This window comes from Lipotes vexillifer, unplaced genomic scaffold (assembly GCF_000442215.2).
Source record: "Lipotes vexillifer unplaced genomic scaffold, Lipotes_vexillifer_v1.1 scaffold74, whole genome shotgun sequence".
Lineage (NCBI taxonomy): Eukaryota > Metazoa > Chordata > Mammalia > Artiodactyla > Lipotidae > Lipotes > Lipotes vexillifer.
Genome location: NW_006776983.1, coordinates 632,392 through 647,293, shown reverse-complemented (window position 1 = coordinate 647,293; position 14,902 = coordinate 632,392).

Below are 14,902 nucleotides of genomic sequence, written 5' to 3'. Positions count from 1 at the left end.
TATATATATATATGTATATATATATATATATATATATATGCAGTTACCTAATAGTTTATACATTAAAAATAATAATATATTGGTAAAAGAGGCAACAGGCCTGGAAAGGATGGGGAAAGATCACGTTAAAACGTTTTAACGCTCGAATTGGTCATGGTACCCCAGGGGAGGCTTATTATGAGTTCTGGTTCATCTACCATTTCAGACTTTATTTTGAGTTAATTGGACTTCCTGTTGAGATGACCTCATCTGATGGATGTTGCTTTTTGCTTTTCAATTCATTTGAAAGTGAGAGAGGAGAAGGTAATTTTAAAATATAATAATAAGTCTACAGAATGTGCCTGGTAAGCAGGTTGAACTGTAGAGAAAATCTTTGTTTTTAAGGAAGCTAAAATAAGAGAACCAACTTAGAATGACTTAATAGAAAGCAGAAGAATAAATGTCAGGGCATTTTGTTGAAATCATCATTGCAGAAGCATTTTCCCACCGTTAGCCTTTGTGCTTTTGAGTACTCCAGTAAGTGAATTTCTAGCTGTAGTTATTTTATGCAATTAAACACAACTGTAATGTCTTAGCCACAGGAGCTTTGAACACTAGGCAAAGCTATTGAGTACTGTGTCAACTCATAATCAACCAAATGCATTGCAATCTAGGAAAATCAAGTGGCTTCTGTTCAAGTCTCTTCACTCATTCTAAGGTGCCAGATCAGAAGACCACAGGCTAAGAATGTGATAGGCTTGCCCTACAGGTCAGATGCTTTGGAGCACTGCACAAATTTAATTCAAGAATGGAACCCATATACACATGACTGTGAAAAATATGCTCCTTGGCCCTCATCAGATGTTTTGAATAATATCTGAGAAACTTGGTGTTATATTTTGACTGCTTTTTATTAACAATATAACCATATTGGGTATCAAATGATAAATCAACCTTGTATAACTGGAAAAAGCAATTTGGTCATTATGTGTCACCCTTTTTCTAGATTGTTGAATTTGATTTGCCAGCATTTCGTTCAAGAGGTATTCATTTATATTCATGAGTGATCTTGGCCTCCAGTTTTCATATATTGTACTGTCTTTGTCTTGTTTTGCAATCAGTAACTGCCGTGTGTCTCCTTTTCCCTCCTACTCTGAATGAGAACATCTATTGTGGTTTCCCTGCCCCTTTTTCATTGTTGTACTTTAGTGGTGGCAAAGAGGGGATAGGTATAACTTGTCTCTTTCAGGTAATAATTTGCCAGAATATGAGAATCCATATATATTTTTTTAATGGAGAGTAATGGACATCAACAGAATCCTGGATTTCCAGGTGGGAGTGGTAGGTAAAAGGTTTGGACTTTAGATTGGTTCCATTGAGGAGGGCTTGAGTGTGTCTAATGTATTTGGAGGAGGGTGAAATGCACATCTGATGATCAGAAGTGTCGGCTGTGACAGAACCTGCTGCCTGATCATCAGATCCATTTCCTATTCTTCCTAGCACTCAGCTAGGCTACATTTTCTGACCTCCCTAACAATTAGGTTTGACCTTCAAGGAAGTTCTAGCTATGGATGTTGAACAAAAGGTGATAAACATCATTTCCAGACCTGTACCAGAAGGTCCTTCCGTGGGTGATCCTCCATGCTCTTTTCGCTTTGACATGATGCCGGCAAACACAACCACGTTTGCAGACACTGTTAAAAGATGCTAGAAGGTGTCCCAGTCTCTGGCCATGGAGTAAGTTACCTACAGATTGAGAGCACTTGCTTGACACATCACATGTTAGAGTAGTAAACTTGCTTTCTAATAACCTACTGAGACAGTGGGGTATATCTGTAAGAACAGCTAGCATTACTCCAACTAACACACTCCAATTTCTTTCTTCTTTAAGTCCTCAACTTCAGAAATATGGAGGACAAGCTAGACTTTATGACTTTAACTTACATTTCTCTTAATCTCTTTTTCATATGTACCTTTTCTTTGGCTACACTGAATCCTAGGTATTTTCTCCATCTATCTGTCCTTTCACTAAATATCTCTTTACATATGTATATTCTACTAATAAAAATTACCATATTATTTGTTTCTAAAAGATTTATTATATTAAACTTTTTTCTTGGTCATTTTTTAATTTCCTTCCTATATTTCCATATACCTTGAAAAAGTTTTTCTTAAATATTGGGTTAGCCAAAAATTTAGTTCAGGTTTAAGTAAAAATAAGACACATTTTTCATTTTCCAAGAACTTTATTGAACAATGTATTCATTAACCAAACGAACTTTTTGGCCTACCCAATATATTAGGCCTTCATATTTTACAATCAGATTCTGACAACTTTCTGAGAATCTGATTCTGCAATCTTTTGTCCTGCTCTCAATTAGCAGTGCTTTATTTGTTTGTACGTGTTGTGATTATTAGTATTTATACGGACCTATTTACCCTGTAACTTTTTCTCTGTTGCCTGAGTTTCTATATCTGATATGTGTTTTTCCAAAGGTGATTTGAATTTGCTTCTGTCTGGTATCTGAGGACTCCAGCAACCCAGGGTCACTTTGGGTTAAGCATTCAATTTAAGGTTATTTGATTTTGGTGTTGGTGGAAGTAAATGGATAGTATGAATTTTATCACCAAAAATAAGTATGGGTGAGTTTGTGACAGGAATTCTTATGACACACTTTTTTCTCCCTTCTCATCACCTCGTTCCCCCCAAATCAAGAATGGCAGCCAATCCTCATTTTTGTCTCCCTCTGCAGGAAGAGTTTTTGTTGTTGTCATTACTTACCACTCTGGTAAAGAGTTTCTTATTTTTCTTGCTGGGATGGGATGGGGGAGATTTTAGCTGTATTTAGTGGTCTCTAATCTAACCCCGCTTCTTGCTCATGCCCTAGTTTTGTCTCCTGCATTTTCGTCATGTAGTTAATTAAGAGTCAGCTCTAGCCTCTATGATCAGCAAATGTCCCAGAGAGAATAATGGCTTCTTAGGGTATTCACTACAAATACCTGATTTCCACTTTTTCATGATTTCCTTCTTTGGATGTTTTTGCTTTATTTAGCTAACTGTTCATTCATGTATTGTAAAAATATGCTGTCCATATTTACCCAAACTTTTCTATGTTTATGCATAAGAAGTTCCTTGTGGGCACCTAGTCCCTTATACTTTCAGAAATGAACTCTCTTCTCCCAGGTTTCATACATAAAATAGCTCTAAACAGATATTTATGGTAGCGGGGAGGATGTTGCAACCTCCACAAGGGAGCCAAACTGTGTTTTTACACACACACAAATTGATATTTTATAGGCTTACCCTTAGAACTTGTAAAGTGGATTAGTAAAATGATGACTACAAGTAAATGATTAGTAAAACAATAAATGACTATGAATAAATATTTGTAAAATGATGACTATGTATAAATAATAGAGTACCATTAAAGCTGAAAGCACTCGAGAAATGTTTGATGATATTGATCATGATGATGATGTTGATGACATCATTGGGCTGAAAAAGGTGATGATGGGATCTTGTTGGCAAGAAGAAATGATATAAGGGCAAGTGTCTGTGGGCAAAGACATGATTCAAGTTTGTTTGTACAGAAGGATAGATGGAAAAACCCACAGGGAGCAGTACCAATCAGTATGATTTTACTCAAGAACTTTCAAACCAAATGGGAAAGATAAAATGATTTAAAATGAGCTTTAAACATTATTTATAACCCACTTTGCTCCAAAAAATGTTTTAGTGGAGACACTCATAATTTTTTCCATTACCTGTACACGGCCTTAGTAAAGTGCATCCAGATATTAGCCTTGGAGCTGGAAGGCCAAACCAAAACACAAACGTGCTGATTTTTCTCTACTGAAAGGCAATGCTTGTTGATATTGGCTCTTCATCCCCCAAATACAATGTGCTTGTTTCACAAAGGTGGGAGCCTATCCCTATTCTGACCATGTCCATTTTCAGAAAGTCTCTCGTGGTATTCCTGACCTTACTTAGAGAGTGACTGTCATGAAGGATTCAACTCATTTAGCAGACATAAGAGATTCTGCTTAGTTTTAAGGAAATAACCCTGTTAGATGATTCCCTCACATGGAAATCGTGCTGGACCGTTGTTCATCAAAGCCACATTCTTGCTTCCTTTGCTCATGGAAGATGCAGAGGACATGTTCACATGTAATGAGCAGATCTAATCTTAAAAAGTGTGCTCGGGACTTCCCTGGTGGCACAGTGGGTTAAGAATCTGCCTGCCAATGCAGGGGACATGGGTTCGAACCCTGGTCTGGGAAGATCCCACATGCCGCAGAGCTACTAAGCCCATGAGCCACAACTACTGAACCTGCGCTCTAGAGCCCGTGAGCCACAACTACTGAAGCCTGCGTGCCTAGAGTCTGTGCTCCGCAACAAGAGAAGCCACCGACTGCAATGAAGAGTAGCCCCCACTCGCCGCAACTAGAGAAAGCCTGTGCACAGCAATCAAGACCCAACACAGCCAAAAATAAATAAATAATTTTTTTTAAGTGTGCTAACAGTCTTGCCTACTAACAATAAGATTTATCTCCAGGCTGGCAGCTTACAGGTAGTCTTTTATTTTTCAAGGCAAATTTGAAAATTAGCAAATTAAATCACAACGTTGTTTACATGGTACAGGAGTACCTTGTCTGGAGCATTGTTCTTTTTCCTTTTATGCATGAGAATATTTTAATAGCTAGAAAAGGACCAAAACCTGCTAGTTCTCTGCTTCTGGCAGCACGCCAGCTCTTCCATCTACGGTAATCAAAGACTGGAAACACCATGTGATAGAGTAAGTGATCTTTTTTAAATAGTAGGACTTTATTGAAGTTTTCTGAAGAATAAAATTATGCAAGCCTCATAGGTGAAATTTGGGGAGTGCTGATATCATTTTATCTTTCAGGCTCTAAGCTACAGGATCAAAAGGGAGTAATTTCGTAGAAATTCAAATCTCCCTTCCCTGGGCACACCAGTACCATGCGAGGATTTAGCTAGCCTATTGGTGAAACACTCACTATGAACGCTTTGTACTCATCATCCAGGCCAGAAAGGTCCTTGATGTTGCAAAATCTAGCCATTTGGAAGTTAAAGCCACACGTTCACTCTTGCCAAGGACATAGCTCCTCTGAGCTGTACGGGAGGCTGTTGTGTTGCCAATGCTTTCTAATAAGAGGAGGTGGATGGAAACCATGAAATGAATTCATAGTACACACACACTTTTCACATTGCATTTAGGGAACCCAAACTGTATTAACTGAATATGCTTGCTGCACAGTAAATTAGCTCAATTTCATGGTAAAAAGATTTCATTTTCCTTTAAATATAAAAAAAGTGCCCAAACTCAAGTTTATAAATATTCTTCAGTGCTACTCAGAGAGTCTCCCTGGGATATTAAGCAAGTAGTTAATTTGTAGTGAGAATAGGTATAAAAATTATAATACAGTAAAAAAAAAAAATAGGTGTATCTACACCTCATAATTTGATGATCCCCTCTACTTGCTCTTAATGAATTTGATACCCCCATTCACGCCTTTCCTTCGATCTTACTGCACATTATTTGTGCCCATAGACCAAAACACATGAAACATATCCTAACTTATTAATATATTTCTAATACTATCCTTACTAAAAGGGTTAACATTAATCAAACGGTTTACAGTTAGCCCATTAACTTAGGCTACCAACCAAATGAGGCTGTATATGCTCTCCTAATGTCTAACAACTTGGTCTACACACTCAACTAAGTTTCACTGATGTCCAGTTGATCTCTTTCTGCTCTCACCCCCACCTACTTCCATCCTAAAACAAAAATCTGTGGCCCATTTTCTTTTATTCTGCTACTTGATGCAGACCTTAAAATATGTGTTTTATGGCATAACTTCAGTTAAATGCTTTTTAAGTCACCTGGGACCAGTTATGCTGGTAATCCATCTCAAACCGTTTTATTCTTCTGCATTTAATAGAACCATTGTCCCAGGTGGCCGTTTAGTCCTATACACTCTGCCTTCTCCTACCACATGTGATCCCTCTACTTTTGCTCTGGATCCCATACTCACCTGCATAAAGCAGTCAATACAAGAATTATCTCCTCTTTTGCTGTAGTGACATTTTCCCTGTTTATTGGATCATTCTCCAAAGCACACCATTATGGAGATAAAGTCCATATTAAGAAAACCATAAAAAAAAAAAAAACCATGTCTTCCCTTGTCTCATATACCTGCTCAGCTACCATTCAATTTCTTTGCTCCTTTACTTAGCAAAACGTGGAAGAATTGTCTTTGAGTCATCACTTGCTTACTAACCACTGTCTCCTCAACCTACTCTAATCAGGCCTCTGTCCTTCACAACTTATAATATCTGCTGGGGCTGTCATAACAAAATACCACAGACTGGGAAGCTTAAACAACAGACATTTCTTCTCACTATTCTGGAGGCTAGAAGTCTGTGATCAAGTTGCTAGAAAATTTGGTTTCTGGTGAGAGTTTGTTTCCTGGCTTATAAACAGGTATCTTCTTGCTGTGTCCTCATATGGCCTTTCCTCTGTGTTTGAAGAGAGAAAAAGAGAGAGAGGAGAGAGAGAGTAGGTGAGCTTTTGTGTTCCTTCTTCTTATAAGGACATCAGTTCTATTGGATTAGGGTCCCGCCCTTATTACCTGGTTTAACCATAATTTCCGACATAAAGATCCAATCTAAAAATACAGTCACATTGGGAGTTGAGACTTCAGCATATGAATTTTTAGGGGAACACTATTTTCTGAAATAGTTCACCTGACCATCACCCACAATTTCCATTTTCACATTCCAGTGTTTGGTTCTCTGCCATTCTATTTAGTTCTGTGCTATATTCCACTTGTTCTCACCATTTAACATAGTTGACTCATAGTTGACTGCTCCGTCCTTTCTGAAGCATTTTATTTTCTTGTATTTCAGTTAACAAGATATTTTATTTCTTAGATGCCACCTGTACTCCTACATTATAATAAGTTAACTTTAATCAAAGTCACAAAATAATTACTGGCAAAATTTTTGCATCATTTTTATTCTGGATCTACATGATTTCTTAGCAGGTGTTGAATGACAACCACTTTGGAAACTTTGACACTGTCCCAAACAGTTAAATACATAGCTACCAAAATACTCAACCTGAGAAAGTAAAGCACATGTTCATCCAAAGAACTGTACATGAATGTTTATAGCAGCGTTATTCGTAATAATCCAAAACTGGAAACAACAAAAGTATCCAGCAATGTTGAAATAGATAAACTAATGTGTCATATACATACAACAGAATGTTACTCAGCAATATAAGGGAATAAACTCTTCATATATGTAACATCATGGATGGATCTCAAAATAATTAAGTGGAGTTAGAGAAGACACACACAAATTATATTTTGTATGGTTCAAATTGTTTAAAATTCTAGAAGTTCTAACTAGTCTAATTAGAAGAGGGCACAAGGATGGTCTGATGAGAAGGATTACCAAAGCCAAAAAGATATTTTAGAGGGTAATGAATATGTTCAACATCTCGATTATGATTGCTCCACAGGTATATGTATATACACATACCCATATATGTTAAAATGTGTCAAATTTTGTACATTACTTATTTATGTGTTTATTTTTTAATTGAGATATAACTGACTTTCAATAGTATATTAGTTTTAGGTATACAACATAGTGATTCCATATTTTTATACATTACAAAATGATCACTACAATAAGTCTAGTTACTTTCTGTCACCATACAAAGATATTACAATATTATTGACTACCTCTAGTGATATGATGGTTATTTCAGGAAGTTTTGCTATAAAGGGTAGCAGAGAAAAGAGAATGTAGAGTCGAGGGTGGTTATTTTTCTGCAAGATGGGAGTTGTTATGGCATCTTTGCATAAAAGTTTTTGAATAAGTAAAATGTTATAAAATGTAGTTAGGACTGTTGCTATTCAGTAAATATTTGCAAAAAAATAAACACAAAAAAAACTTTTTTCTAGGCAGATGACTTTCAGCTCCCACTTGCACACTCAGACAGGCCCTGAGGTACAGTGAGTAAATTACATGATGATACATGGTGACTCTGTGTCCAGATCATGAGAATGAAAGCTGGTCTTAGGAGAAAGAACAGTTGATCCATTAGAATAAAATGAACGGTACAACACAGTACATTGGGACTGTTAGAGAGCGATGGGTGGATTTATCTGTGGGAGTCTTAAATATTTTATTCTCTATATATTTACTGATGGACTTCTATGTGCCAGGTACTATCCTAGAGCTTGGGGTGCAGAAGTGAAAACAAAAAAACCACAGAAGCAACCCTGCCTTCATAGAGCTTGCATTCTAGTGGGGTGAAGGGCAGATTGACGAAAGTCAAAACAAAATAAATAATTATAAATGTTCTCATTTATAAGTACTCTGGAAAGAAAGAAGTTAAAGAGTGAGGTAAGAAGGAAGTGGGGAAAAAAGGTAAGGAATATGGATGTTTTCTTTTGCATGTGTATTCACAGTGAAATAAGAAGCAAGGTCATCAGCAGAAGATGTGCTAAAATTTTGAGTTAGGGAACAAGATATGACATAGTGACCTGGGAAGGTGGGAGAGTGAATTGTTTAGCAAAATGTGGTGGAATTGCCAGGCAGCATGGAGGAACCACTTGAGATCTGGGGTAATAAAATTGAAACAAATCCAATCAATATGACACATATTTTTCTCCAGCCATCTTCAGCTGAATAGGTACAGGCTGTGAACATGTGGAGAATGGATTAGATTTGACCTGCATTTGGGGATCATTTAAGCAATTTCCCAATCACTCAGACCGTAAACTTCAGGAATATTTAATCCCAGCTTTTTATCTCTTTTTTATGTCTAAGTTATTCAACCCAAGAAGATGGCCAAAGTCAGAACTCCTGAATGATACGGAGTAGACAGAGGAAGGAGCTCATGAGGAAGGCTGGGACAAAGGAATTGAAGAGGAAGGAGGAAAACCAGGAAGAGATGTTACAGAAACTAAAGTAGGAGGGGCTAGTCAACAGTAGCAGCACAACTCTTTAAGTAAAACCTCCACCTACTCAATCCCTCTTAACATCATTTTTCTCTTTCCCATTCCTATTGCTGAGGATTGATGAGATTATTCAATTGCTAGTATTTGTCTCCCAAACTACAAATGGTTCTTCAATTCATCCTTCATGGTTGTCAAAGTTCTTATCTGAATAAATCAGCTCATGTTATTTTTCCTACCCCAATACCTAAGACCTCGGGACTTGGGCAATCAAGTCCAAGCTTTTAACTTCATATTCAAAGTCTTCGATGTGATGGTACCAACCAATTCTTCTTACTTCATCATCCTCCAGCATCTCCTTTCACTCTTTTACTCCCTTCACCACTGATCACTAACATTCCTAGACAGGGCAGAGATGTTCAATCCTCCCTGACTTTGTACATATCCTAGAATTACCCTCATCCTAGAATTACCAAGATACTCCTCTGCATATACCAAAAATCTTTTCATCCAAGAATGAACATGAATGTTAACTCCTTGTAAAGCCTTTTCTGACCCCACTATTTATAAATACTTTCTTTTCTTACAGTGTGGACGTTTTAGGTACCTATTTTCACACCTTTTTATTTCATTTTCTCCTATACAAAGTTTCAGACACACATCTGTTAAAGTTAGTGACTCTGCCTTTTTCATCCTAGTATTTTCTACCCCCAAACCTTCCAAATTTTGCATCCTTGCCATATGTTTATTGAAATAGTTGATCTTTGAATTCTGAATTCGTTTGGGCCAAATTATGAAGAATTTACTATAGGTGTGTTTGTGTGTGTGTGCACATGTGTACATGCTGCAAAAATATATAGATCGATAACACCTTGCTGATTTTCCCTCAAAAGTACCTACAAGTTTTAAGTAATTCATCGTATCAGGATCTAGAGGGTTTCTTTTCCCAGTTGTTGAATGTAGCATTTGATAATTGATATTGAGAGCACAGATGCTAACTGAAATTCTCCTTCTACTAAAGAGAAACTGAGGCCCAGTGAGGTGTAATAATTCACTCTTGATGGTACATATTCCAGCTGTACGCTCTGGAAACTTGCCAAATCACTCAATACCATCTCTGATTTGATTCAATTATACATAGTTATACATCTGTGGCCTTTAAGAATGTCAGGGCAGGGAGGTGCTTAAGGATCATATAATAATAATAAGCACATTTATGGAGTTTCCACCTGGCACTGTGTTAAGAACCTTGCAAACATCATAATACTCACAATAACCTTGAGAAGTGCCTATTCTTATTCCCATTTTAATGAGAAATTTATTCTTAATAGGATGAACTTACCTGCAACCACTGCTTTCAAATGACAGAGATACAGCTTTCTGGCTTCAAAATCCATGCTCTTAACAATTTTAGAGTAATGAATTAGTTGACTCTTGGCTATTGAATGTGATGAGAAGAAAATGATACTAATTTTCAAACTGGTTCTAGAGAATTTCATCAACAATGGGTGAAAAAGAAGTTGTTAGAATGAACCTATGAAAATGATTTTTGCTTAACTCTCACCCATTTTATCTAACCAAACTTTTAGTCTGTTTTTTTATTCATTTATCCATTCATTCACTCAACAAAATTGTGTTGAATACCTACTCTGAGTCTATGACTGTTCTAGATACTCTTGGGATACATTCATGAATAAGGCACGAAAGACCCCTTCCCTCCTAGAGCTTATATTTTAGCAAGGGTGGGACAGAAATAAACAATAATCTTAATGAACTAACTACATAGTACATTAGAAGATGATAAGCGTTGTAGACATGTTTCAAAAATTAGAAAAGTAGATACAAATTTTGAAATGGGGGAGTGTATAGTTTGCACATTTAAACAGTAAGCTCATTGGAAGAGCACTCCCAGCAGAGGAAAGAGCCAGTGCAAGGTTGTGACTGCATATTGGAGGAATAGTAAGACCAGTGCCCTGGGAGAGAGGGAGTGAGGGGGTGAGCTTTAAGAGCAGAGATCTGAGAGAGGCTGAGAGAGAGGACAGAGATCTCTGTGGCATACGTACCCAAGCCGTATTCTTCTGTTCCTATCTTAACTGAGTCTCTCATCCTTTGCTTTTGCTTCTGCCCTTTCACAAGTTTGGGTCAGGAAATCAATTGTGTCTTATAGCAGTTTTATTTACTTATCAGTGGAAACCTCATTTTTGTAGCTGTTGATTATTATAGTGAAGTCTAACTAATATGGAGAATCTGCCCCTCTGTGGTATCGAGACAGGAACATAAAAGATAAGAGTAGATAGCTGAGTACAGAAGAGAATTTGGAGTCCCTTACTCCTGGGCTCTGTCCAGACCTTGTCTTCTTTTTGGGTTGATGTTAACCCTTCGTGGTAGATATTCTCTAGCAAAACTCATGGGTCTTTGCTGCAGGAGCCAATAAAAAGATCTGATCCTAGAAGAGATTTCATTTTCTAAAATTTCTCACAGAAGTTTTTTGTGTCCTCTCTTCTTCTAACCTGAACATCAGTCAAATACTTGATAACTGAGTAATTTACAGTAAAATCTTGAAACTTGAGTTTTTGAATTCTAAGTTTCCGAGTTCATAAACCCTTAGATTTGAAGAAAATAAGAAAGCTGTTGCTCTGCCCTTGAATTTTCGCTCCAATTAAGCACTGCTTTCTCGAAGGGTGAGCAACTCCGCTAGATGTTAGAATTTATTTTTATTTTTAAAATGTTTTGCCTTTAACAAAGAGCATGATGATTTCTCCCTCACGAATAACTGATCACCAGATAAAGTCTCAAAAGACGCTGCACTGATTAGCGTCTCTGAGTAAAACACAGATTTTAAATCCTGGCTAGGCTTTCCCCCTGATTATCTCTGGGAGAAAGAAAACACAACATACCCAGAGGAGAGATTTTAAGTTTATTTTATCTTTTTGTACTTATAATAAAGACTTTTCTTCCCAAACTAATCAGCAACCCATTGGCTGGAACCCAAGCCTGGCTCATAGGAAATTCAAGTCAGAAATAGACAGCGGGAAGCTGTCTTTTTGTGCAATATCTCAAGAAAAGTAAAACAAATTTGATCATTATGAAGCCTGAGTCACCTCATCACTACGAAGCACCCCCTTTCTTGCCATTGTATGAATGGTGAGAACCTTAACATTGACAGCCTGCCTTGTCCTAACTTGAGATTAGCATCAGTCACCCTGGTTACTTGCTTAGAAGACTTGAACAATCATATATATATATATATATATATATATATATTCTTGAAATAGAACAGGAAAGCATTCACTTTTAGCTAACATTTACTGGGTCCTCATTCTGTGGCAAATTCCATGCTAGATGTTTTGGGCCAAATGTTGAAGCCTGGGAGCAGAGAGAAGAGCTGCCCAGGGTACGACCAGACTTAGAGCTGAATGAATTTTCCCTGGAAATCAAAACCTTCAAAATATTGCACTTATTTATGCTGACAAAATATTCAAAGAGCCAGCATGAACATTTGCTCTAAGAGGGGAAAAAAATAAAACTGAATAAAATCCATTTCATCTATCTGATTAAACTAAAATGCTAGTTGAAGTTGATTGTTTTATTTGGCACCTAAGTATGTGAATTTTTTTTTTCCTTGCAAATTAGTAGCAGTGGCAGGACCATGCAGAACATCTGGCAACTGAGGATTTTATCACTAACTTTATTTTACTGGATTACGTGGTGACTGGGCCAGAAAGGAAGAACGTGTGTGAGGGGGCAGGGATGCTAAGTGGTATCCCAGATACCAGCAGAGTAATAAAGTTTTGGCTAACAATATTTAAATGAAGGGATTCCAAGGCAGGCATCTTAAATAAGTAGGGAGATGCTCCCAATGTTCCCAGAGTTTAGCGGTAGTCTCTAATCACAGTCTTTTTTCTCCTTTTATCTCTTTATATATGACTTTCTACATGTTCCCAAAGGGATGGACTTGGCTTCTTTATCTGGATTATTAAAACCTGTGGAGGAATGGCAGTGGTTTCAGGGTCTTGCTGAACAAGCAGTCAGCACAAACGCTTGATGAATTCGTGATAAATGACAGCCACGGTTGATGGGTCAGTGATTGGTAAAATGATGAAGAGTTGAACTTCATCCTCAAAAACAGCTACAGCATAGCGGAAAGGATATTGGATCAGAAGCCAGGAACCTTAGTGCAACTTAGTGCAACTGTGGCTACTACCTAGCTATCTGACACCTCTAAGTCACTTACTTTCTCTGGGTCATAGCATAGTGGACTTAATGATGTTTTGAAAGTTCCTTTAGTAAGCAGGATTTCATTACGAATGAGAAAAAGCTAAACTAAATAGTGCTAAATGAGAACTGTGAATATCATTTCTACGTCGGTCCCCATTAAGATCCTTTCTCACTTCATGTTTGCCGGTGTCTGTCCCCTGACTCCTTGTTGACTGACTGTTCCACATCAAGACTTCACACTGATGATACTGATGGAGAGAGTAAAGTCTGGGATGTTGGGAACAGTAACAGGTGGACAGGAGATATATTTGGAGACAGAAGGACCTGATTTTAAGATCCCTCAAATCATTCACCTCGGGCTTCCATCGTGGCACAGTGGTTAAGAATCCGCCTGCCAGTGCAGGGGACACGGGTTCGAACCCTGGTCCGGGAAGATCCCACATGCTGCGGAGCAACTGAGCCCGTGCGCCACAACTACTGATCCTGTGTTCTAGAGCCCGCGTGCCACAGCTACTGAGCCCACGTGCCACAGCTACTGAGCCCACATGCCACAGCTACTGAAGCCCGAGCACCTAGAGCCCATGCTCTACAACAAGAGAAGCCACCGCAATGAGAAGCCCGTGCACCACAATGAAGAGTAGCCCCTGCTCACTGCAACTAGAGAAAAGCCCGTGCAGCAAAGAGGACCCAAGGCAGCCAAAAGTAAATAAACACATAAATGATTTTTTTAAAAAAATCATTCAGCTTACTCTCCACGCGTCCATGGTGCCAACTTTTGCCTTGCTTCAGCCCCCAATTTTCATGTGGTTTGATGAAATGACCACTGTAACTACTCCATTAAGACTTTTCAGCAACTCCCAATTGTTGTTAGAATAACAGTCAGATCCTTAGTATAATGGGACTGGTTTACATTTCCCCAGGCTCCCGCTCTGCGTTCCAGCCGTTCCAGACATAATGAAATGAATTGCCTTGCACTGCACCCACACACACACCTCTCTTTTAACTCCATGAATCTCTCCCTGTCTCTCTTTCAACTCCATGACGTTATTCTTTTATCATCTCAGACAAGAAAAGATGAGGCAAGAATAAATGTTAACTCACAGTCAGGTCCCACTTTTGCTTACAGTCATTCCAAGCAGTCGTATCTGATCCCTGTCCCACCAACAACCCTCCCCTTAGCTCTTCTCTCACGGTCATTGAACTTAGTCACCATTTCCCCTGCTCTCTTGCTCACTCTGTTCTAGTGCCTGGCACAGCGCCTGCTAAATGAACTTATTCATTCACCATATTTGTTCGACCGAATGGACTGGGAAACAGGAAACCATGGTGCTTCTATTACCCTGATATTATAACTTGGATTAACTTAACCTTTTTAGCCTCAGTATCATAATCCATAAAACAGAAATTTCACTATATGATCTTTTTCATATGATGCTTTGGTTTCTAGAAATAGTTTTTCCCCAAATAAAATAGCACCCATAGAAAGGAATCCAAGCATTTCCTCAATAACAATATCTAGAAATTACAGGCTGAAAATCAGATTGGGTAGAGCATTAACACAGAAAATAAGAAGTTTTGGGCTTCCCTGGTGGCGCAGTTGGTGAGAGTCCGCCTGCCGATGCAGGGGTCGCGGGTTCGTGCCCCGGTCCGGGAAGATCCCACATGCTGCGGAGCGGCTGCGCCTGTGAGCCGTGGCCGCTGAGCC